This window comes from Ixodes scapularis, unplaced genomic scaffold, assembly GCF_016920785.2.
Source record: "Ixodes scapularis isolate PalLabHiFi unplaced genomic scaffold, ASM1692078v2 PGA_scaffold1__304_contigs__length_218370807, whole genome shotgun sequence".
In the NCBI taxonomy this organism is placed as follows: Eukaryota; Metazoa; Arthropoda; class Arachnida; order Ixodida; family Ixodidae; genus Ixodes; species Ixodes scapularis.
In genome coordinates, this window is record NW_024609846.1 from 216508382 (window position 1) to 216532869 (window position 24488).

At 42.9% G+C, this 24488-nt stretch overlaps 1 protein-coding gene across 1 annotated transcript in view; it reads left to right on the forward strand.

The window, feature by feature from the left end:
* LOC8029374 (cationic amino acid transporter 3-like) overlaps window positions 1-24488 on the forward strand; it is a 262424-nt gene that overhangs the window by 237357 nt on the left and 579 nt on the right. The window lies entirely within an intron of this gene.

Below are 24488 nucleotides of genomic sequence, written 5' to 3' on the forward strand. Positions count from 1 at the left end.
GCGAGGTGCCAGGGCTGGATGGCGTAAGGCGTCGTATTCATTGTAACAATGCGCCCGTATTCGTCCATTAATTTAGCACACAGAATATGTACACGATTGTCAGCTGTGTCTCGCGATTTTCGTTCCAGTGTGGCCGTTATTATCTATTCTATTTGTACAAGCCTCTCTTTGTTCCGCATGCCCTGCAGGCAAATAAGCAGCCTCTTTTTTTTTTTTTTTAATGTCTGCGAAACATTCGTCCGAATGTTTCGAAAATTGTTTTATGGTATTCGATGTTGGATTCGACATTCGACGTTTTGGCTCCGATTTGACCCTATTCGATTCGAATTTGATTTGAGCTAAAATTTTCGTGCAAGGCGTTCTGTTGATCCAAGAGAGAAACCAGCGTTGCTTGGAAGTATTTTGGAGTTGTGTCATCACGCCAGAGGAAAAACATTTTTTTTTAATAGCGCGCTTTAATGTTTTGTGCGAAGTGTACCAACGAAAAACTTTTCTGACCATTCTTGCGTGCGTCCGCGCATACCCATGGTACATGACGTCAATTGACGCCATACGTTACGCCACATAAATGTCGCACCAAGTCACTACGTAAGGCTATACCATGACTTGACACCGTAATATTGTCACGAATGACAAATGATGAGGCGATGATAACTAAAGAAACTAAACGTTTAATGGGGCGAGCTTGCGCTCAAAAAAAAAAAAAAAAAAAGGGGGAACAGAAGAAAGTAGAGCGTCGCGGGCGTCGAAGACGGCGTGACAGGAGAGTCGAACGCTGGGGCGAAACTGACTGTGGCTCGCCACGCGGAGCCCCTTAGGTACATGTGTGGGCTTCTGGAATAATCGGCGTAGAAAGTTCGACGCGTAGAACATTTGGACCTCGAACAAGTCAACAGGATTCTCGCATTTACCAGAATACTAGTCTGCAGGAATAAACAAAAGATGCGTCGCTCCCAGGAATCGAACCCTGGCTTTTCGCGTGGGAGCCAGGTACGATAACCGTTAGGCCACGCGCGCGCTGCCTACTTGGCCAGCTGCCCGCGCGGCAATATCACGTGACATTTAATGTCTTCTAAACAAAATCATATGTTCGCTCCTAAAGCACTCCGCTGTATGCACGTAATAAGGCTACACGTTATTTGGGGCAAATCAGGTTGCCCCCACCAGTGTGCGTAATACGCGTGCCCAGAAACCCGATTTGCTCAAAGTGAAGCTCCTACGCATGCACCGTGCCGCCAGCAGCGCCACCACAGGGGCATGTTGTCAAAGTCGCGTGTTGGTGTATAAGGAAAATAAACGTCGAGTTCAGTTTGTTTTATACGCAAGTTCGATCACTTTGTCATCACACCTCGTCGAACATTGATCGACGCCGCACACGCCCGGCGATTTTACGGAGCGAAGGTCGCACTCCCCAGCCTTCTAAAACCGACCGCAATTATGAAACAGCGAAGACCATTTTCCGAGCAAGACTGCCCTGCAGGGCTGCAAACACGCGCTGTGGGGGAACCTCTTCAACAAAGACAGATGGGCCGGTTGGTCACGGCCCGGTCTGGAGTACACTCGTGGGAATCCAAAACACGATGGACTGTGGAAACTTTTGCCCGCAAGAACGAGGAGTAAAGACGTAATCTATTGCTACCGCGTGTTCCCGTGAAGTTTTGTATTCGCTGCTGCTTCTGATATCATTTTCTCGGTTGAGTTCGCTGTAGCGAAGCTTGCCTGGCCGGAGCAGAAAAGAAAGAGGTAAGAAAGGAAGGCGTACACAAAGCTCAGGCCGGGCGAATAGCCGCACTTAACGAGAGAAGCGAGTCGATAAGTTTATGGTAAGGTTTCCCCGGAGGCCCTCTTTTATTGTACACGAACCCGTCGTAAGTACCTTACTCTCTTTCTTGGTTTTCATTCTGTCTAGTCTGCCGGCCTGTTGATGTTCGGGGTCTGCGATCATGGTCTGCTATCGTATTTTCAAGACTGTAGTCCGGACCTGCTACATGGTGCGCACCTGTTTTAAACCAACACCTGGTGCCAAATTCCCACGTGAACGATTTTCATAGACAGCACACTAAAAACATTTCCGCTTTAGTAGCGTCCAAAACAGCCTGTATTAATAAAAATAGTGAGCAATATAATCCAACATTCACAAAACCCGGCACTAATTTTCCTAATGAGCGATTTTCAATAGCGAATCATCTTATAGCCTGCACCTGTAGGTGGCCTGCACCACGTAAATAATGAACGGTTGAACGTCCATTATCTGTAGACTATAGCCCACAAAATGTAAGTGATGCTACCAACCTGAAAAGAAAAGTCATTACGATTGTATTTATATATATATATATATTCCAATTTAAACCAAGATCTTAACATTCATCTGAAGCACACCGGCTCTAATATGGTAATCTAAATCAGACCTACGATACGATTCGCTGTCATTTGACGTTTCCTTTTGATACTTACGTCAACCAGTCGTCATGCAAGAACTAATTTTATTAGAATGTCGACAAAAAGGAAGCGGTGGAAGCTCTTGCGAGGCGTGGGCCGATTGGTCTTTTGCTTGTTTTACTGCGGTGTAGCCGCCTCTGAGCGCTTACAATGAGATTGCACACTAGCGCCCATCTATTTGATATCCCCTAAATAATACTGATATGCGTGTACAGGGAGTTTGATTTTTAATTTGAAAAGGTTCATTTAAAAGAAGGAAAAAAACGCCGTAAAAGGTAGATTAATGCGGGTTGTGGAGGTGACTTGTACGGCCATAGGGACATAACAGAGGGGCATAATCTTCCCGATAAGCCCAATAATTAGGCAAATGTTTAATAAACTTCTTAATAATTGAAAATCAACACATGGTCCCAACTGGAAACGTGCTGAGCGTCATCGAGAACCACAACATCAATTTTGACAAATATTGGAAGCGTGTGGTATGCGGGGAGTGTGCTAAAGTTTTCACTCGTGCAACTGGCGCAACGCTCGTGAAGCGAAACGAGGATGGAAAGATTATCATCCGCGTTTCCGGACAGCCTGCATGCGTTGCGCCTGTTGTGCGAGTGGGAGCTTTAGTGCACCTCCGCGCTTGCGACGTGCTGGAAAACTTTTGTACAATTCAATTATTTAGAGTTTTTAGACGACGCTCAGCAAGTCGCTAGATGAAATTACATGTTCATTTTTAGTAACTAAAAGGTTAGTGAACACATTTTTGTCAATCATGCGACTTATCGTGAGGATTATCTACCAAGCAGAGCGCGAAATGGAGAAACGAAAACAGGAAAAGTAGGTGTGTGCGCAAAGGTGCACATACTTGCAGATACGGACGGAGAGAGGGGAGACAGACTGTATCGTAGAGATCGGGGTGCGAAACGCTGGGTCAACCTGGCAGGCTCATGAGTCACGTTGCATCGTGCATGCTAGGATTTTGAACTGTACAGGTAGAATGAAAGCAGTCCGGAATTATTTATTGAATCGAAAGGTGGTTGTGTTTTCTAGTTTAACATTTTTCTTTGCTGTGTGTTGGTGTGCTTTTGTGCGTGTCCTTAAAAAACGGGATGTTTTGCCTTGTGGATTTGTATACATAAGAAAGGCTATTACATAAAAAAAAAACTTTACCATCATCATCATCATTTATTTTTCTTGAGGGCCCGTGGGGCATTATACAAGGGGGTGGCAATAGAACAAAAACAAATAGAACAGTAAACACAATTATAACACTGTAAGCTAGCTAGGTAGGTTAGATAAAGAGAGGGTAATGGCTTCAACAAATTTAGTAGTATCATTGATAGAAACGATGTTATGAGGTAGTGAATTCCAATCCTCGACGGCCAATGGTAGTGTGGAAGTCTGGTGAGAAACATTTGATGATCGAATTGGACGTAACTTACATAGGTGATCTAGACGCGGGAAAATACGATGGGGAGGTGATAGCAGTGATTCTTTGAGGTGGCTATTGTGATAAAAAATTCGATGGAGGAGAGAAAGGCGTGATACTCGGCGGCGAAGGGAAAGTGAATGAAGGTTAGCTGATTGGCGTAATCCTGATACGCTGGTATATGCTGAGTAGTTGTTATAAATAAAACGAAGGGCTCTGTTTTGGACGGATTCTAGATTATTTGCAAGGTAGGACTGCCATGGGGACCATATATAGATGAGGCGTATTCTAATTTCAATCTGATAAGAGTTGTATACGCTAGTCGTTTTACGGAGGGTGTAGCAAGTTTAAGGTTACGGCGCAAGTATCCGAGAGAACGGTTAGTATCAGAAAAGCTGAGTTAGAGGCGTTGTTTGTCCCGGTTTTGATCTCTGCCACTGTCCGTTTTTTTTTTTCTTAGTTCTCTTCCATCCCCGTGCTAAACACACATGCTTGTCGCATTTTTTGTGATGTTGTTGTTAGCGATGAACATCAACCTTTGTGAGACCTGGGGCTCCCAGTTGGACACTGAGCCAGGACGTCAGCGAGATCACTGACCACTCGGATTGACCAGAGCCGTGCCACGGTTTACCAGATTCAAGGACAAGTGTGGCGCCTGCCAATCGTGGCAGTCAGTTATCTGGCCGACTCTGTCACCGGGGGTTCTAACTGACAGCCCCAGTGCAAAACATTGCCGATTTTAAAATGAAATCCAAAAGTTATCGCTAAGATCTGTGGGGTAGATATGCGCTAACTTTAATGCATTTTGTTTCGTTTGTCGCTTTGCACTTTCGTTCGATGCGATAGGGATTGCGACTGAATGCGGTAGAAAGGCTATCGCTTTAAAATGTAATGTGAAACCTTATCGCCCAAAATAATATATACATATCGGAAGTTTCTAGCCACGTATACAAAACACGAGGTGGTCAGTATGTAGCAGATGCTCACGTACAATTTCACCGCTACTCGCGATGATTGTACGTATTTCTTTCCCTGCCCTATGGCAGGGCAAGAAACATTTGGAGCACACATTTAGAGCGCCTTATTACTTACTACTAGTCGTATGACACCATAAATATCTACACGCCCGAGAGCTTCCCCTTTCATAAAGTTTGGTCATGTGCGAACTTTGCTTCACTCTATAAAAATGCAAACAATAACTATAAAAAACAAATAAATTGGAAGCCCTGGAACTTCTTTTTGCCGTGTACTCAAGGGATGGCTAATGCAGAAAAGCGATGGCTGCAGTCAGTGTTTCTTGCCCTTTTCAAAACCATAGAAAAAAAAAAAAAAAAAAAAACTGGACGCAACAATAAATGATTAGCGCCGGAAAAAAGGAAAGGAGTAAACCCGGGCCGGGGAAAGGAGGAGAGGACGACGTGTTTAATCGCCACCGGCTTTAGACTCCCGGGTCATTAATTCCTGGGTTCCTGGCGCCCTGCCGTCGGTGTCACTACGCCGGTCCAATCTCTATTGCATTACGATTGTTGCCCCACTCTCCGTTTGCTCATTTCTAAAGCGAAGATCGAGAGCCGTATGCAAATTTCGCGATCCCGATTTTAGTTCGGAGAACTCTTTCAATAGCATGTTTATTTATGACGTGTCATATGTAAATATATAATATGTGGGACATGTGAGCGTTTCCCTAAGTAATGACACCCAAATGTCTTGTTTTGTCAAGTTTTCTTTTTTTAAATTCAGATTTAAAGTGGTGGTTTATTTCCGGAATCTCTAATGATCATGGTTTAGATGGTTTATTTTGCTTTGTTTTCTTTCGGACAGAGTTCAAAAGAGGGGCCAGTGCAAAAGGCAAATAGGCCTGACAAGGCACTGGTACTTTGCAGTTCACAAAAATCTTGCATAAAATAACAAGAAAATGCATTCCGCTGAAACTTTCAAATTCAAACATAGTTACACGCATATTAATGATAGCATACATATATATAAAGAACAATAAAACATTCAGTACAAAATGCACTAAATACAAAATTATGGTTACATGAACGCAATCTGATAATGAAAAACTCCTGAGTTATCGCGTAAACACCTCATTAAATAAGGTATGCAGCAACACAACAAAGACAGACATCGGGTAAACGGTGTGCATTCTATCAGCTGTTATGGTCTCTCCCCCGCAACACCCAACCCCTCATCAATTAATCATGACCACCTGGCCTGTTGCTTTTGCACACACGTTACTATTTTCTCTTTTGAAAGTTCTCTCGCGGTATGGGTTATACTTAACAACTGCGCAATCTTAAGTACAAGAAATTCGTGATTGGAGCTGAAACCCATAACGTTTCAAGTATACTACGCAAACGCACAACTTTCTGCCTGATGTTTTAAAGACAAAGAACTTTAACTTTACAGCGACATTTCTATGTTTCATTAATGTTCGTATTCTTTTATCATCTAAGATTTTATCATAAAACCCCTCCTGAACGACTCAAAATTGCAGCCGATCCTTTGCTAGAGATATATCCAAGTCTACCAGAGAGCCATTGACTTACCCAAGCCTCTTTGAGACTAGTAACTTTGCCAAGTTTCTTGCAGAGCCAGTGACCTCGCCAAGTTTCATATAGAGGCAGTAGCTTAGCCAAATGTCTTAGAGAGCCAGTGATAGTTAGAGATCCATTAGCTCCGCCAGGTTTCTCAGAGAGCGAAGGACTTCGCCGTGTCTCTTAAATAACCAGCAGACTAGCCAAGGTTCTTAAAGAACCAGTCATTTTTAGAGAGCCGGTGACTTAGCCAAGTTTCTTAGAGAGCCAGTGACTTGGCCAAGGTTTCTAGCGAAACGCTGGCTGCCACCCCAGACATTTCACGTACCGCCTTCGTAGGATCTTTCTACCAGCTTCGACTATATTGGTGTCAGATTACATTACAATGTCCAATAAGATTTGTCATGATATTTTAGTCTCGCGTCTTTACATCTAGAAATTTGTTTTGTAGAATTACTTCGGCTCTTTTTTATTGTTACAATACTGATCCAATTCGGTATTGCATTGATATAATCCTTTTTACGACAAAAGTATCTGCGGCACAGATAACCGCATTAGCATTCGGGTTCACCTATAACGGCACTGTAACTTGAGTTTTTTTTTTTTTCTGAATACGCGAGAAATATATGCGCCAAAGGTGAACTAATATGTAGAGATTTCTGCAGCCGCTAGCATTTTAGAGGTATCAGTACGCATCGTGGCAAAAGTAAAAAGAGAGGTTGATGATAACCTCTCTAAAACCACTCACGTATATATTTTACTTCGTAAACAATAGAGGCAGTAACTAGTAAAAGAGTAAGATATTTTGCATGGAGGCTTGTAACCTCCATACAAAAAAGCGTCTGGTGTTTCCGCCTTATATAGACAATTTAAAGAGTTCAGCCAATATCGAAAAAAATATAGCAAAGCCATGTAGATGTTATTTATTAAGGAAGACAATTCGGTAACCGAAACGAACAATACTATATTGTAGTTCGTAAAAATAAAAAATTATCAAAGAAAAAAAAAAAAAAATTCAAAAAGCGTTAACCACAAGTGTTGATTGTTGTGCGAGTTGGTATTGCCACGAGCTTGAAAGTCACGTCTACCTGCACAACGTGAAGGCCGTTCTGTCGACCAGAACGCGTTTGACCAGGGAAGAACCTTACATGATTGTTGTGTTTGCGAAATAAAGTGTTAAACGCTTTTTTATGTTTGTAACACAAAAAAAAAACTTTACAAAAAGAGCAGCGAGAATCACGCCCTCTTCGTCATTGTCCCGCATTCTAAGCACCGAACAGTCTGGTTGATCCTATACCGATTCAGTAAGTGCTTTTCGTTCAGCCCTATCTCTGGAGATTGCATCACTGCCGTTTTGATTAAAAAGTAACCTGCAATTTAGTAATACCTGCCTAGCCTGCATGCATATCTCCTTTTCTTACCCGGCCCTTTAACCTCGTGCGCGGGAAAAGAAGGAGGGCATTCTAAGAGGGCGAGAGTAATCCGTCTGACGCGGGAGAATGAACGCAGGCGTCGTCGATAATGCAAACGAGACTAGCCGTTCCCTCATAGCCATTGTTTCGTCGGTGCATTTGGCTAATTATGCGTGCATGCAGCGAACGCTCCCGGCAACCGCAGTCGCTGGACAATGCACCGGAATTTGGGCGCTTATTTACGGCAGAGTTAGAACCCCGCCACGCAAGAAGATGAACCGGAGGCACGGATGCCGTTGCAAGCTAACAGGTCCTGTAGCGCCGAAAGTGCGTTCTTCGGGCAATTTAGCAAATTAGGCCATAGTCTGTTGCATTATAGAATAGCGAAAAAAAGTAGCTCCCACATACACAACCAATGTTTGCTATGAATGGTGTTTTACTCTTTTCCGGTGCTCGCTCTCCTAAAGTGGGAAGAGTGAAGTGCATTGTGGGATGAGTTTGTCCTGTTATTCTTAACATGAAAGATACTGAACGTAATGGTGTTTCTCTTTGATACCGACGGATTTTGCGAGCTGTTGTATTGGAGTGAGTCGTGGAGCTCCGCTCTCCGCAGTTTGTTCATTCCTATATGTCATTATTTAGGTGCAGCTCTAGCGGTATCGCCGCATCCGCTCTGATGCCTTCGGTAGTGGACAGGTAGACAAAACCAGGCCCGGGATCTGCGTTACGTTTCCGGCCTCGTGCGGCCCATGGAGTCCTCCGTGCGTACCTAGTTTAATCACATCGCTGGAATGGAGCCGGGCGTTTAAAGGATTTTTCAAACTCTAGGATTGAATTTAAACTTTGTAAAAGGGGGAATGAACCAGGAGCTCCCTATTGAAAAAACCAGCTTAAGCTGGTCCCAGCTTCAAGCTGGGTTATTGCCCCAGCATGCCCAGCTTGGCATGCTGGTCATGCTGGTTGATCTGGTCCCAGCTTCAAGCTGGGTTATTGCCCCAGCATTCCCAGCTTGGCATGCTGGTCATGATGGTTGATCTGGTCCCAGCTTCAAGCTGGGTTATTGCCCCAGCATGCCCAGCTTGTAATGCTGGTCATGCTGGTTGATCAGGTCCCAGCTTCAAGCTGGGTTATTTGCCCCAGCATGCCCAGTTTGGCATGCTGGTCATGGTGGTTATACTGGTCATGCTGGTGGACTTCCCAACCAGTTTAAACTGTTTAAATAAATGCACAGGATAAACAAGCCAAGCTCTTCAGAAAAGGCATCCAATTTATTATTTTCGTACTTGCGGCGGCCTCACATCAACTGTGATGCTACATATCCTCGGCGCTCACACGGTACTAACCGACGCCCAGGCAGTGGTTCTCGGTGCAAAGCCAACAAGGTTAAAAAAACAGATTGCTTATCTTTTAACACAAAAAAAAATACTAGACACACGCCAAAAACAGGCTATAGCTAAAGAAAAAACTACTCGGATGAGAGAAGCGAACCTGGGGTCCCGCCAGTGATGGGGGCGAAGCGGCAACTTGCGTGGTCGGCAGAGGCGAAAAAATCCGTGTGGCTTGGCTGGCATTGGCGATACTCCTCGGCACCACCGTCATTCACGAGCACACACACGTTCTAAGACACGAAACGACGCTTCAGTCGGGACGTCCGACATCTTCCCGCACTGAACGGACTGCTGCTGGCTGTCTCCTCAAAACCCGCTTCGCTTGCATCGTCGTTCAACTAGTCTCCAAACAACGCGCACACAGCCGTCCCTTCGAAAATCTGCCGAAGATAACCATACGTGTCAAAAATTCTCCGTTCCTACCACTCTCTCTCTCTTTTCTCGCACACAAATGTAGCTTGCAGCGCGCCTGACGCGCCCTGTCGTCTTCCAAAAACGAGAGGACAAAGAACAGGACGTGGCCTCGTTTTACCCTAAGCCGACCTTGGCGCGCGCGCTCCCAGCAATGCCATTTCGGCTATCTCTAGCCGACCTTGGCGTGCGCGCACCCAGCATGACCAGCTTGACTACCACGATTATTTGTTCGACCAGATTCACCAGCTTGTGCCCCAGCATGACCAGCTTGTCTCCCAGCTTGACCACATTGGCTCCATGGAAAACCAGTTTGACCAGTTAGGACCAGACTGGCTCCCAGCTACACCAGATTGAATCTAAAACCAGATTCTAGTTAGACCATGCTGGCTTTTACTTAAACCAGACTGACCAGCTTAAATTCTACCTTGCCCAGCTTAAACCAGCTTGATTGCCAGTTAAACCAGTTTGACTACCACATTGACCAGATTGACCAGCTTAGTTACCAGCTTGGCCAGTTTGATTTTCATGGTGGTTTTTCCAATAGGGAGGCTTTAGCTTTAAGGTTAGTGATTAGTTTAAAACAGTTGTTGGTTTCGAGCTCAACTTTTAAACATATTTAATCAATAGCCGTGTTTATAGTCAACGCCACGAGCAGTCACTGGAGTTAACTTCAGGGCATGGCCCGATATACGGACTGCCGCTGCCAATCAAGCTCGATTGTCTCACTCCGAAGACAATAGAAGCGCGTGTTTTATTTAAAAAAAAACCAATAAACACACAAATGGATACCTCGCCTGTTCTGTTCAGCTCGCTCGGCACTCATCGTTTCCATTCCATAAGGCGTTTGAATATAGAATTAGGTCCCATGTTGTTGTTGCTTAAAATAGTATAAAACTCGGTGCTGCCAATTCGATCCACTACATTATGCGAAAAAGACACGCAGTTACAAATATTTGAATGTGTGTTGGTTTTGACTACATATAAATGATCCAAACGATGTAGTAAGAACGAAAACATGTTTTGTCGTATTTCGATTTCGACTTAGCGTCTCTGCGGACAAGATTGGCACTTGACGTTCTTTTAACGTTCCGTTCACGATGACTAAGCGGTACCACTGAGGCCCACTGTGGCCTATAAATTTACACGGCTATCAAGCCCCTCGTAAAATTTGGGGCGCTGTACGTCGAATTGAAGTTTGGGGGTGTATTATATGAGAGAAAGGGTGTAACGATACACCCTTTTACACCCTTTTTTCTTGAGAGTGTATCTCGAAGTTTTGTTTCGGGGGTCCACGGCGCAACCGAAACTACCGGCTCGAGCATGATGGCATGTGATCAGCTGCATGGCCATCGTGGGACCCAAAGTTCTTTTTGCTGCCCCACAAAATGTACGACATGCCTAGTCGCAAGAGCAGTTCCGACCAGTCAGAAAATATTCGACGGCTGTTTTGCTTGCTTTGCAGATATCAACCATCTGTAGTTAATATTAATTTACATTAATGAAGTTTTTGGCCGAAACGCGAGTTTGGCATGATGAACGCGGGCTCAGAACGAGCCCCCACTTGCATTGCGAGAAGAACTACAATATTGATGGTGTGCAATGCAGGTTGCAGCAGTGTTGTGGACAGAGGTCAGCATTTTAGGTTGCCCTCACTCACTCTCACCCTCACAGTCACACTCACCTAAGGCCCTCGCTCACCCTCACGCTCACAGCTACACTCACCCTGAGCCCCTTACTAACCGTCATCCTCGTAGTCACACTCACCTTCAGCCCTTCACTCACCCTCACACCTCTCACGCACTCACCGCCTCACGGCCCTGATAGCCGTGTGTTTGTAAATTTTCTCGTTACTGTAGCTATCGTAGAACCTATTTTTCAGGCCCTGTAGTGCTAGCACCACATAAAATAATCAAGGCCTGCAGGCATCCTCTTCATCTGTATGAAACGCCATCGCAGTCGAGTGGCGTCCCATAAAGTTGATTGGACAGGAGGCCCAGTCACACATCGATGCAGCACTCTAGTTAAATCTGTGACTCTGCTCATTCTCTCCGGGATGACAACAAACTGCAAAAATGCGGACTGTCGATGGCCTTGGACGACCCAAAAGTGGTGGAGGGGGGGGGGGGGGGTGGACCAGCTTGATTATCCGGGCTTCCTTAGCCTCTTAGACAAAAAAAAAAAAAAAAAATTAAAATTGCCATTTCATGAGAAGACCACATTTTGGGTTAAAATAGCCGTGGACTAGTTCCTGGTTCGGAGCTTCTTCTAGCTTATCATCCTGAACCAAATACACAATCAATGGCAATTGAAAGACCCACAGCAAGATCAGGGGGAGTGAGCCCGCTTCATTCTCCGGGTATCTTTCAACCAAACTGGACAAACAGCTACCAATAGAGAAGACCCCAGAAAACAGGCTAGGAGGACCTAAGACCAGTTCCAGGTTCTTTGATTCTCACCAAATATAATGAGAGTATCAATAAAAAAACTGAATCGAAAACTCATCTACTCTCACATCAAGAGTGTTCAGGAATGGACAACAAAAACAGGAAGTGAAAAAAACCAAAAGGCTGCTTTTTTAATACAGCACCTCAAGACCAATCGCCAACAACCAATAACGTACAAAAAGAAAAGTAATGCTGATGTAAACGACTAAATATTTAGTGCCGATTTCAAGACACAACTTCATACCTTCAAATCCCCCCCCCCCCCCGAAAAAACAAACAAACAACAACAACAACAACAAAAACAACAAAAGACCTATAGAAACACGTGAACAAAAGTACAAAATATATACCAAAACAGGAAGCTTAATACGTGCCATCCTTCTCCTTCGGGGGAAAATGCAGATATGTGTATATGTAAATACCAGGCTATGTATAGCTGTAAAAATAATCCCTTGTTGTAAAGAAATAATTATTAAAAAATTAGGATTATCGAAGAAATAAAATAATATCTCCTCCTCCTCCCCCCCCCAAAAAAAACAGAAGAAAATGAACAACTTAAAAATAAGGAGAAAGACAATTAATAAATAAAATGGAAACCTACATGAGAATACAAAAATACGCAGATAGACATAATTAGTTAAAAAAAAAAACTAGAAGAGAATATGCTTTCTGAATTGTTTCCAATTCAATTTCTTATTAGCCCGGTGCGCGATCGAAAGCGTCGCTGTGGTCGGCCTTCCACGAATGGCCGAATGCTGACTATGACGTCGGAAAGGGGATTTATCATCGACGGAAATAAGAGGAATGAAAGAACTTTAATTTTGACGGTGTCGGCAGTGTTACTTTGAGAGCGCAATGATTTCAAGCTTCCACCATGCTAATTACAAACACCATCGAACTTGTTGTTTGTAAGGTAATGACGTCACAAGGGGGAACCATAGGAGGGCGCCACCAAAACATCTCGCCGCTAATATAGTCCAGTAAAAAGTTCTAAACAAGAACAAGACAATTTCCTGTCGTCAAGAAAACCAGACAAGAGGCGAGACCACGCGGAGCAACAATTATTAACTTGATACAATAAAAAAATAGTCATAAATGCCTTCAGGATTTTTCGAAGTTCGTTCCAATGCCAAGTTTGAGCTGCCTCGTTGTTTTTTTCTTTAATTGGCTCTAAGACGTAAAGAAACGTTTGGCCAATTACGACCCTGATTTTTTTTTTTTTAATGCGAAAGCATTGACTGGTCTTATGGAACGAGCTTACGTCATCAGTCTGAGGCGCGAAAACGGTAGATAGTTTCCTTCGGTTCCATTGGCTGGCGCGCGTCGACGGGGCTCCCATTGGCCGCTGCGCTCGTCAGTTTCCGCGACCGCTCACCCCATGGCGCTGCGTGTCCATCAGCGCGGAGCGTCCAAGGTCACCAGGGGAGCGCGCGCGCCGACCGGCGACGAAAAATACGCAGCAGACAAAAAAAGGGAGCGGACGAGCGGCTTGCATGCTTTCGCATTCACAACTCATAAGGAATGCTTAGGTGTACCTCGATCTTTTTTTTTTAATTGGATTAAACCTGTTATACCATCAGGTGGTGCAGGTACAGAGGAACAGTTTATTTCCTTTATTTTTAGCTCTCACTTAGAAATCGTGATTGTAATTCTCATGACGTCCAAGTTCTAGTGCATAGGGCTGCGTTTACTGCGTGGTGTTTGTAGTGCGGAATAAGCGAAAAGGCTGTGTGAGCTAGTCGTCAAGTGAAGGGGCAGGGACTACAGAAGCTCCTAGCCCTCGTTTTAATTTTGGCGGTGACAATAGTTCTACGACAAAACCTGCGCCTTACGTCGTCGTTGGTGGATCCCCGACTCATCCCAGCCGCGAAACACGCTGAAACGCGACGTGTGTACGCAGCAAAGCGGCTGAGGCGTGCATCTCGGCGTCGTCATGCGGTATCAATGCTCTTCTAGTGAAACGTCCCTCCACACTGGCAGCACGTACTAAGACCCGCTGAATTCCCCGAAGGGTGTTCGCGTGCGACATCGTCGGCACGATGATTGTCACGTGACAACGTAACTTGACGCCTTGACATCATGACTCCACATTACACAGGGTGACATGGGCACGTGTTTGGTTGTGGAGTCACTCGACGTCAAGTCACGTGACACCGTCTACGTGTCACGCTAACTCAGCGCATGTCGAAACGCCCTGTAGATTAAGTCGAACTATGTAGGTGAATAAACCGTACTCGTCAAATGGGACAAATATACGAAGCCGCCGAAAGACTTAAAGGAGCTATGCAACAATTTTTGTACTTTGCGCAAATACCGCTTAAAACGGATCCCTAACGTTAATGACCTATGAAACATGCGTTCGTTTTTCACCCCACGCAATAGAAGTCCCAGAAAAAAAATTAAAGAAAAACGAGCAGCGTTCACCCCCTCAACTCGCAGCCAGAACAAGCGGCCACGTGATCTGGACCGATTATATGCCGCCAGTGTTGATCATAGCCACGCGCTGGGGTTGGCAAAGCACAGGACACGAGCTGAGTTCCAGACATTGTTAGTGCTCGGCTGTTGTCCTTGCAGCGATTGGACACGGGTCACAACCCGAATGCTTCTCGAGCTAGCAATTGTCACGAGCCCAAGTCGAGTGCCCACGCAATGCTCGGGTCCAATCTATGAACCGTATTCAAATATCGTCACTTGGGTGTATTACGATCCCCGAGTTACGTCATCCAATTTTGCAAAGGAGAGATTGAATGAAAATGATCGCTTTTGTCCTTGAAATTACAACGCAACAAAGGAGTTTCTTGGCCAATGGCGTTGCGTGTCTGTATCCTTGAGTCCCAGGTGTGCGAGTAAGCTCGTGTAGAGAGAAAAACATTCCAATTGAATATCGTTGCACAGCTCCTTTAATATAGAAGCTTTGCAGAAACTCCAAATTACAGCCACCATTAGTGACCCTTCTCTTGTCTTACCGACATACGGACCCGCTGAAACTGGCATTAAAGAGCCTCCACAAAGGCCAATGCGGGGGAGAAGGACAAGCAGATTTTAAAATGGCAATAACTTGGCCTGCTATGTAAATGATCACGTGGCCAATGGGTGATTACAGATAAGATCGACCAAAGGGTGGCTGGTCGACATTTTTAAATCAACTGATGTTTTTGCATGCTACTGTCTAGTGCCTGGTATAAACGAATCCATACTTAGTTTTGTCCAGAAATAAAGTTTGGGGACAGGAAAAATCGTAAAGCATGAAGAGGTGGACAGTTGCATGAACGCGCACTGATGGAGGGGGCACTTTTGAAAGTGAATAACTAAAAGGATAATGTTAGAAGAATTCTAATACTTTTTAAAAGCAAACTATGGCTACAGCTTGCGTGTAATATAAAGTAATAATATTTATGTAAATTTGAATTAATTTTCTAAAAATTGCCAATCATGCCTGCTCGAACGACAAATGGAAAAATTGGGAGGCCTGCATCTCATGAAATAATTGAATCATTATCATATGATTTGCAGGTAGTATTTTACTTATATATTTCTATTATTAAAAAAAATAAGGTATTTGAGTGACATGGTAGTTAGGATATATTTAGGCAAACATGGTAAAAAAATGAAAAACACCTAAAATTCCGATGCAAATAAAAAAAAACACCACCTTGTACTTTTTTAAAATTTGGGTACCCTATCATACTTTATTTCGGCATTCATTTCTATTAAAATATGTTGCATCATTTTATTGAGAAAGAGGACACAGCTCCCAAAGTAGGGTCCTTTTTCAAAGCGTACACGTAGCAGTGCCCTATACGAGAAGTGACTCTGAGTTTTAGTTTCAGGAAACTAACACACATATTTTATATATTTCTATTCATATCAGGTCACTGACAACTAGAGCAATCGGTCACACACTAAAAGTGAGAAACTATATACAGCATTTTATATACAGCGTAAAAAGAGGTGATTCAAGAAAATATAATGCAGTATGAAGTATTTCTTTCCGGTATAATTTATATTAAAAAAATTTACTTCCAACACAAAAATAAAGATAGAATACTAAAATTGTTTAGGTTATTTATGTATTTCCGGGGGCAAACCATTTCGGGTGACGTGTGCCACCGCGCCGGACTGTAAGAGCTTCGATACTCTCGGTGTACGAATGGGTCCCGGCAAGCCGGGATATTTTATCCCGCGCGATGATAACGTTTCGTGATTCTCATACGGTGATCAGATAAAGAATAAATAAGCTATCACCAAGTAAAGCAGTAGATTAAATACCCCGCGTAGAAAACTGTGTCAAATAAGAAAACCCGGAATTCGAAATGAGCAGCCCTTGGGGCATCAAATTCGGCACTTTACACTAAGGCTTTCCTCGATGTACCCATTTAATAAAGTTTCCTCTAACCAGATCCGACTGTCCATTCTACATATATGTCACAGGTTCCTTCTGTTGATGACGTGCACAGCGGTCACGCGTGCCAAGATTGAATGCCAGGAAATGTGCGCACCGTCAGCCACTCTTCTTTTGTTTTTGTTTTTTTGTTGACAATACCGAACATGCTCATTTTCGTCCAGATACGCAAGAGGCACCCAGTTTCTGAAAAAGAACGCTTACCATTGTCTCGGCCGTCTGAACTGCGTCTATTGAACGTTCTCTCAGGTTGTTCAGCGTGGCCTGGTGCTTCACGAGTCCGCCAACTCCGTCACATGCATTTTTCCCATGTCCAGATGCAGAAAATAACCACTGGGCTTGTGGGCAATCGTCCTTTGCAAATTGGTGAAGCTGGTAGCGATTCTTGAAATGACTGGCGACGCCGTCACTTACGTACGTCACGTGCGAGTATACCGCAACGTTGTTTTCAACCCACTCTTTCACTTTTTCCAGAGCCTAGCGCGTGAGAGCGACGTCGTCACGCAGGTCCTAACTGATGATAGCAACGCTGTTTGTAGATTTTCTTGTCATCACTACACATGTAAATATCGTAACTTTTTAGAGCGCAGCTCTTAGGGGCCCGTTTCCGGCTTGAGCGGCGTCGGCGTCGGCGTCGCCGTCGGCGTAACCAAGGTCACCCCAAGGTCACGTGACCCCTCTCAAGGTCACACCAAGGTCACGTGACCTCCCAGGTCACGTGACCCCCAAGGTCACGTGATCCTCCCAAGGTCACGTGACCCCCAAGGTCTCGTGACCCCCCGATATCACGTGGCCCCTCAGGTCACGTGGCCCCTTTCCCCGAGGTCACGTCACCCCCCTGCCCCCCCCCCGAGGTCACGTGACCCCCTCCCCCCGAGGTCAGGTGACCCCCCGGAGCATAACAAAGAATTAGGGGAGGAGGAGAAGGAGGAGGAGGAGTAGGGGTCTACCCTCCCTCAGTACCCTTCCCTCCTCCTCAAGAGCTGCACTCCAATTCGGCATTACAGGGAGTTGTAAACGGCTTTCACTTTTTTTTTCTTCAGTGGTAGGCTTTAACTTTGTCAGGAAGCACGATGGTCCAGTTTTCAGCAAATTTAAGTCAAATTGAAAGATAATGCTTTCGCGTTACACGCAGCTGCTTTTCATCGTAGATCGCTTTATCTGGCGTTTGCATGATATGGTTATGGATATGAAGTTCTTCGAGTGTAAGAGACTGGCGTTGTGGGCAGTGATCATAGTCTCCTTAAAGACACAGGCTTGTTAGTGGGTCGCACAGAAATGTTGAGTTCATTGGACCAGTGTTGAATGCTGAGCCTATAGCGTTCTCTACAGCGGCAATACAAAGGTAATAATTGGCGCCGCGCACACAAACGCACACTTCCTGGGGAATACATTTGACCCATCTAGTGCACAAGGAATAAAGTTTCGCTAGCCCAACGCCAGAATCAGGATGCTTGTCTCTGTATACACGAAAGGCCTCTCGGATTGAGCGTGTCAGGAATCGCTTTGGCACGAACGTTGTCTCCACGTCGAGCATGACAGAGATCACGTCCTTCTGGTTGGGATCTTGGCGTGAACATTCTATCTCGTCTTTCGTGAAGTACTCTAGGGCAGCAGGCAGGTTCTCCGGGCTCACCTTGCAGCTCGTGTAAGGATACGGCTCATACCACACGCCATGCTTTTCCTTATCTAAAACGTAAACACTGTCGCCATGTTAACCTTTTCTGGGTTAACATGGCGACAGTGTTTATGCTCTATTGTATTTAGGCGGGGATCGAATATTTGGGGGTTCTGCTGTCTGTCGGTGTGCCTCTTTGTGCCTGATATCATCGCCCGCGAAGCCAGCGAGTGGGATGGCGACAGGGACGGCTGCTCAGTAAACAGGCATCGGCGGCCATATTTTGCTGGTTGAAGCGAACCCCCTCATCCTTGACAGCGAGCGGGGAAATGCGAAAAAAGATTGTATCGGTCGTTTTGCCAGAACTAGCGACGAGTGTCGCCTGCTACTTCCGTCAACTATTCCGCCATAATCGCGATCTTCGTGAGGAAATGATTCTTGCTAGCCAGAGAATACTATCACGCAGGAAGGGAATGCTTGAATATGTTTTATTCTAGATATATGTCAGGGATATATATAAGAGAGAGATGAATATAGAGGGTAAGAGAGAGGAGGATATAGTGCTGTAGGAAACTAAAGCAAAAAAGTTCCCTGTGACCATTGGCCTGCAGGATCTTTTCTCGGATCACTAGATCGTAATATGGTAGCTATTTGTACACAGTAGTTTCTCCTCAACTTTAGTGCGTGCCCGATTGCTCTAGTTGTCAGTGACCTCATATGAATAATAAAATATGAAAGATGTGTGTTAGTTTCCTGAAACTCGAACTCAGAGTCACTTCTCGTATAGGGCACTGGTACGTACCTAGGCTTTGAAAAAGGACCCTCTTTAGGCAGCTGTGTCTTCTTTCTCAATAAAATGATGCAATACGTTTTAATAGAAATGAATGCCGAAATAAAGTATGACAGGGTATCCAAATTTAAAAAAAAATCGGAGGTGGTGTTTTTTTTTTGTTTTTTCATCGAAATGTTTTGTTGTTTGATTTTTTTCCCTTGTTTGCCCAAATATATCCCGACTATCGTATCACTCAAATACCTTATCTATTTTTAAAACAATAGACATATATAAGTAAATTGCTACCTGCAAATTATATGATAATGATTAAATTGTTTCATGAGATGCAGGCCTCGAAATTTTGCTAATTGTCGTTTCAGCAGGCATGTTTGGCAATTTTTAGAAAATTAAATAAAATTTACATAAATAAAATAAATATTATTACTTTATAAAACAAGCAAGCTGTACCCATAGTTTGTTTTTGAAAAGTATTAAAATTCTTCTAGCATTATCCTTTTAGTTATTCACTTTCAAACGTGGCCCCTCCATCGGTGCGCGTTAAAGCAACTGTCCACCTCTTCATGCTTTACGATTTTCCCTGTCCCCGAATTTTTTTTCTGGACAAAACTAAGTGCGGATTCGTTTATACCAGGCACTAGACAGTAGCATGCAAAAACATCAGTTGATTTAAAAATGTCGACCAGCCACCCTTTGGTCGATCTTCTCTGAAATCACCCCAATGACGTTTTCGTCAGCCCAATGACGTTTTCGTCATTCGGCTGAAGACGGACAGCGCCATGACGAAAAACTGGGTGTGCAGGGACAGCTGACCCAGATAATGAGTATATTGAGCTTGCTCGCACCACTAAAACAGCAAGTCGAAGAGCTAGTCACAATGAAACAAACTGTGATGGACATAGAAAAGTCTGTGAAGTCAATGTCTGACAGTTATGATGAGCTGCTTGAGAAAGTAAACGACTTTGACAGCGGGATCAAAGATCAAAAAAAGAGAGTGAGGGAACTTGAAAATTAGAGAAGGATTGACGAAACGAATCAAATAAAATAAGAGATAAACAAGCTGGAACAATACGGACGTAGAAATTACCTCGAGGCACATAGTCTTTGCCAAATCTCGGAATGAAAACCTACTAGAAAAGCTGAACATACTCGCCGACCGCATACAAGTGCCCACACTAACAACAGATAACGTAGAAGCAGTTCACCGCATCCCCACTAAAAACAAAGAAAACATCTATGGTGATAGTACGCTTTACCGAGAGAAACGATCGAGATGCGTAGCTTAAAAATAAGCAGAAACTGAGGACTGGCGCAGAAGTAGATAATGTCAATCTAGAAGAGAAATAGCCGGATTCAAACCGGAAGTTGTTTTTTGATGTCAGAACGAAAGCAGGACACCTCCGGTACAAGTTCATTAGGCATAAAGAAGGATGCTCGCATGTGCAAAAACGAGAAGCAAAAACGAGAAGGATGCTCGCATGTGCAAAAATGAGAAGAGAAGAAAACGAGAAGTGTTGGAATTGAGAACGAAAGTGACCTTCCAAAAGGTAAATGGTGAGTACATTCACCGGATTAGAAATCAAACAAAAACAAATTTATCTTTTTTTTTTTTAGTGGCGGGATATTATAAGAACACCTCTGCTAACAAGTTGCTTTGTTTTTTTGCACACTAATGTACGCAGTCTTAGAGAAATGTTTGAATAAAATTAACAGCCTGATAAGTCCTTATCTGGACAATATAGATATAATTGTATTCTCGGACACAAATATTACATCGGAAGAAGAGACCTCGTTCTCTCTATATAATTTTGAGAGGTTTTCGCATAATAGAGATGGGAATAGAGGAGGTGGTGTCTTGATCATGAGAACATCAAAAGTGGAAAATAACCAAACACGAGAAAGTAAACTTCTGCTCAACAGAGGCATTTCACATTGAAATTGAAGACCACGGAAAAAAAACATCTATACTAGAATTATATCGAGCACCTCAGGGGAATGTAAACATATTTTTAGATGGTATCAACAAATTGCTAAACATCAACAAAGACACAGACTTGATAGATGTGGGGGGTATTCATCTGGACATCACAAACCTAGCTTAATTATAAATAATTACCTAGATGATATGGCACAAGCGGGACTGGAGTCGATGATATTGCCGCGCGCTGTGCCGGGAAATCAACGCTCGGCCACGGAGCTCTAGAACGTTCCCTCTTATTCTTGTTCCGGACGTAACTTCCATCCTTTATTCCTGCTTTCTTGTTCTAGAAAGTGCGTGTTCATTCTTGCCCCGAGCGCGCTACGCTCGAACGCTCTCCGCCGAATCTTCGAGATAGTGACTCACTCTTGATAAGAGGCCGCCCGCGACCTTGCCGAGTCAGTTTCGCCCCAGCGTTCGACTCTGCTGCTACGCCGACTTCGACGCCCGCGACGCTCTGCTGTTATCTTTTGTTCCCTTTTTATTTTTGGTTGGCACAAGTTCGCCCTTATTAAACGTTTCAGTTTCGCCAGTTATTTTGTTTCCTCGCCTGTTCATTCGCGACAATATATGAATTCACAAGAGAAAAATATTAGGCGAGAAACTAACACAGTCGTGTCTAGATCATATACATGTATGGTCTAAAGAAGGGACGCCTGAAGGACCAGTCGTTTATGAAAAAGTGGCTGACTATTATTTTGTGGCAGTAACTATTGCAGATCTTATTCAAAACAGTAATAAAGCTATCGAAGGCTCTTTTATAAATAATAATATTGCCGATAAACATAAAAAAATAGACTGGAACGTTGCCGCCAAAGAACAGAACCCAGAAAAAGTAGACGACAATATTGTTAGTACATTCTAAGATATTTATGTAAAGTAAACTCAAAGAGGAAGTACGAGAAAAACGTAAAGAACAGAATCAATGACTAACTAAAGAAATTGATGACCTGATCAAAGCAAAAAAAGAAAGCTTGGCAACTACTGAAACAATTTTCTAATAATAGGAAGACAAAGAAAATTACAAAATAATAAAAAATAAATTCACATCACTAATAAGATGATCAAAGATGAATTGTTATTTAAATAAATTCCCGGAGATAAAAGATACAGCACAATGCTGGTTTTTAGTAAATAAACTGTTACAAAAAAAAAAAACGATTGAAGGCATCATTCAAACAAACTTTGGTCCCAAACACGACTTAGAGGCACTAATAAATAGCTTTAGTACCGAATATGTGCAGTCAATTGAAACTCTCTGCGGTATGACAAATGAAAGCAGTCAAATCAAATAAGAAATAGTGATTAAACATTTGTTTCCAATATGGATGTCAACGATGTAGTTGAAATTGTAGAACAATTAAAGACTAATAAAGCAACAGGGCTGGATCAAATTAGGGATAGAGATAATAAATACTTCATCACTATAATTCAACCTACAGTATTACAGTTGTACAATCGTATATTTTCTTGCGGCATCATCCCAAAAAAGCTTGGAACATCCGTCGTTCGGCTGATATTTAAAAAAAGGTGAGAAAAAATAAATTCCTAAATTATAGACTAGTATGCATCGTTTCGGTGGTAAATTATATAATGAAAAACATATTAATAATGTAATTCGGTGCTATATCGCAAAATATAGCCTATTAACTTTCACGAAATATGGATCCAGGGAACATATAGGAACTAGTGCCCCTCCTGAAGTGTTTTTTTTACTATGTAAATAAATACATGGACACCGGACACTATGTTCTAGTTGGATACATAGATTTTAACATGACACTCTTAACAATAAATCATGATATATTAATGAATGAACTATATAGTATTGGGATTCAAGAGAAGACACATGATTTATTTCGACATTATCATACTGACCAATTTCAGGTAGCACGTTTAGGCTGAAAATATAGCAAATAAATTATGGTCAAACAAGGAGAAACACCAGCTGCAGTCCTGGGTCCACTACTTTCTAATATATATGTTAGCGAGGTAGCAGAGGTTAGGTTGATATGTAAGCTCCTTCAATTTGTAAATGACACGGTAATTGTATACCCCATTGAAATCACGAAGTAGCGGCAATGACGATTCAAGATTTTATACATGACATTATTCAATGGTAGCGTAAAAACCAAATAGTTATAAATGTTCCTAAAACGCAAGTAGTATTCTTTATAAATCCAAAGAAAAAGAATCGTAAATGAATTTCCAATAAAAATGCATGATCAGATCTGGAACAACTGCTTGTGCATCCCGTTAAAATACGCTGATAATGTCAAATACCTGGGTGCGCATATAGACACACATGTTAAATGGGATATTCACATAGACCAGGTTTGTAAAAAGTAAGGGTAATAATGGCACGTATGTACCATATCCAAGGACTAGTACTGCGACCCTTACTTAAATGATATACAAAATACGATGCACTGTGGAAATCCATACTTCAATATAAAATAACAGTTTACGGGCACTGAGCCAAACATTTACAGCTAAAGATAGAGTCTATTCAAAAAAGGATAGTTTTGAATATTGGTTACCGAAGCAAAGAAACTAATCTCTCAGATTATATGCATAAAGACCTAGAAATGCTAGGTTTCAGAGATCCTATGTAGTATGATATTATTATAAAACATTTTTTCGACAACAAATATGAGCGGGAAAATGAAAAAACACACTAAGACCAAATAAATATTTTTTTAACCATTTACAAGGACAAAATATGGAGAGGCAACAAGTAAATATTACGTAGCACAGCTTTTTATTAAATTACCGGATGAGCCGCATAAAATAAAATTCCGTAGAACAAAAAAAAACAGCAAAAAGATGAATAATGTATCAGGGAAAAAAGACCCATAAAATGTAATAGGAAGAAAAAATGGAGTATCCCCGAAAACGCATAATATAAAGGTTGTCTTTCCTGTCATTTATTAGAATTACCTTGTAACATATCCTAGTATCCTTCAAAATATGCAAATATACTAATCCAAAATTATTTGACTTGTATTACATACGTGCTCATCAAGTTAGAGGAATTTATGTAGGCTGTAAAAGGAGGTGGCAGTGCAGTAATTTATACTTATATTGGTATGCTCTCTTGTTTCTACTTATCTGTGCAATACAAAGCAGAGGCCCCTGTCGCGTCCCACGCACAAGCCATTATTGGCTTATGTTGGCTGTATATTGTATTATTTTCCAAGAAAGTAAATAAAGATGTTTTTTTTTGTATCGGATTGAATTGTGTTGTAAGTAAGCGGGAAAAGAGGGCACAATAAACTGAATATCGGTTACGGCGGCGCCCATGCACAGCAGCTGCAAAGAGTCAATGGCTGCATTTACATGGATGCGACCGTAGCGCATCGAGTCGAGATTTCACGATTTTGATTGGTAGCAGTTGGGTAGAAGAGGAAGAAGTAAAAAGACAGGCTGCGTGTCATTGGTCCCTGCTTGATTCGATGCGCTACGATCGCATTCATGTAAACGTAGCCTATAAAGCGGGGCCGCGAATCGAACTCTGGGTGTCCTCCTTCCCAGTGAAATGGTGAGGACAGACAGCGTCTCTACAGTAGAGGCGCTGTCTGTTCTGCTATTTGCTCTTTATCTGTTAAAAAAAGAAATCTCCTTCTGCCCCAGTTTCGGGTTAAAA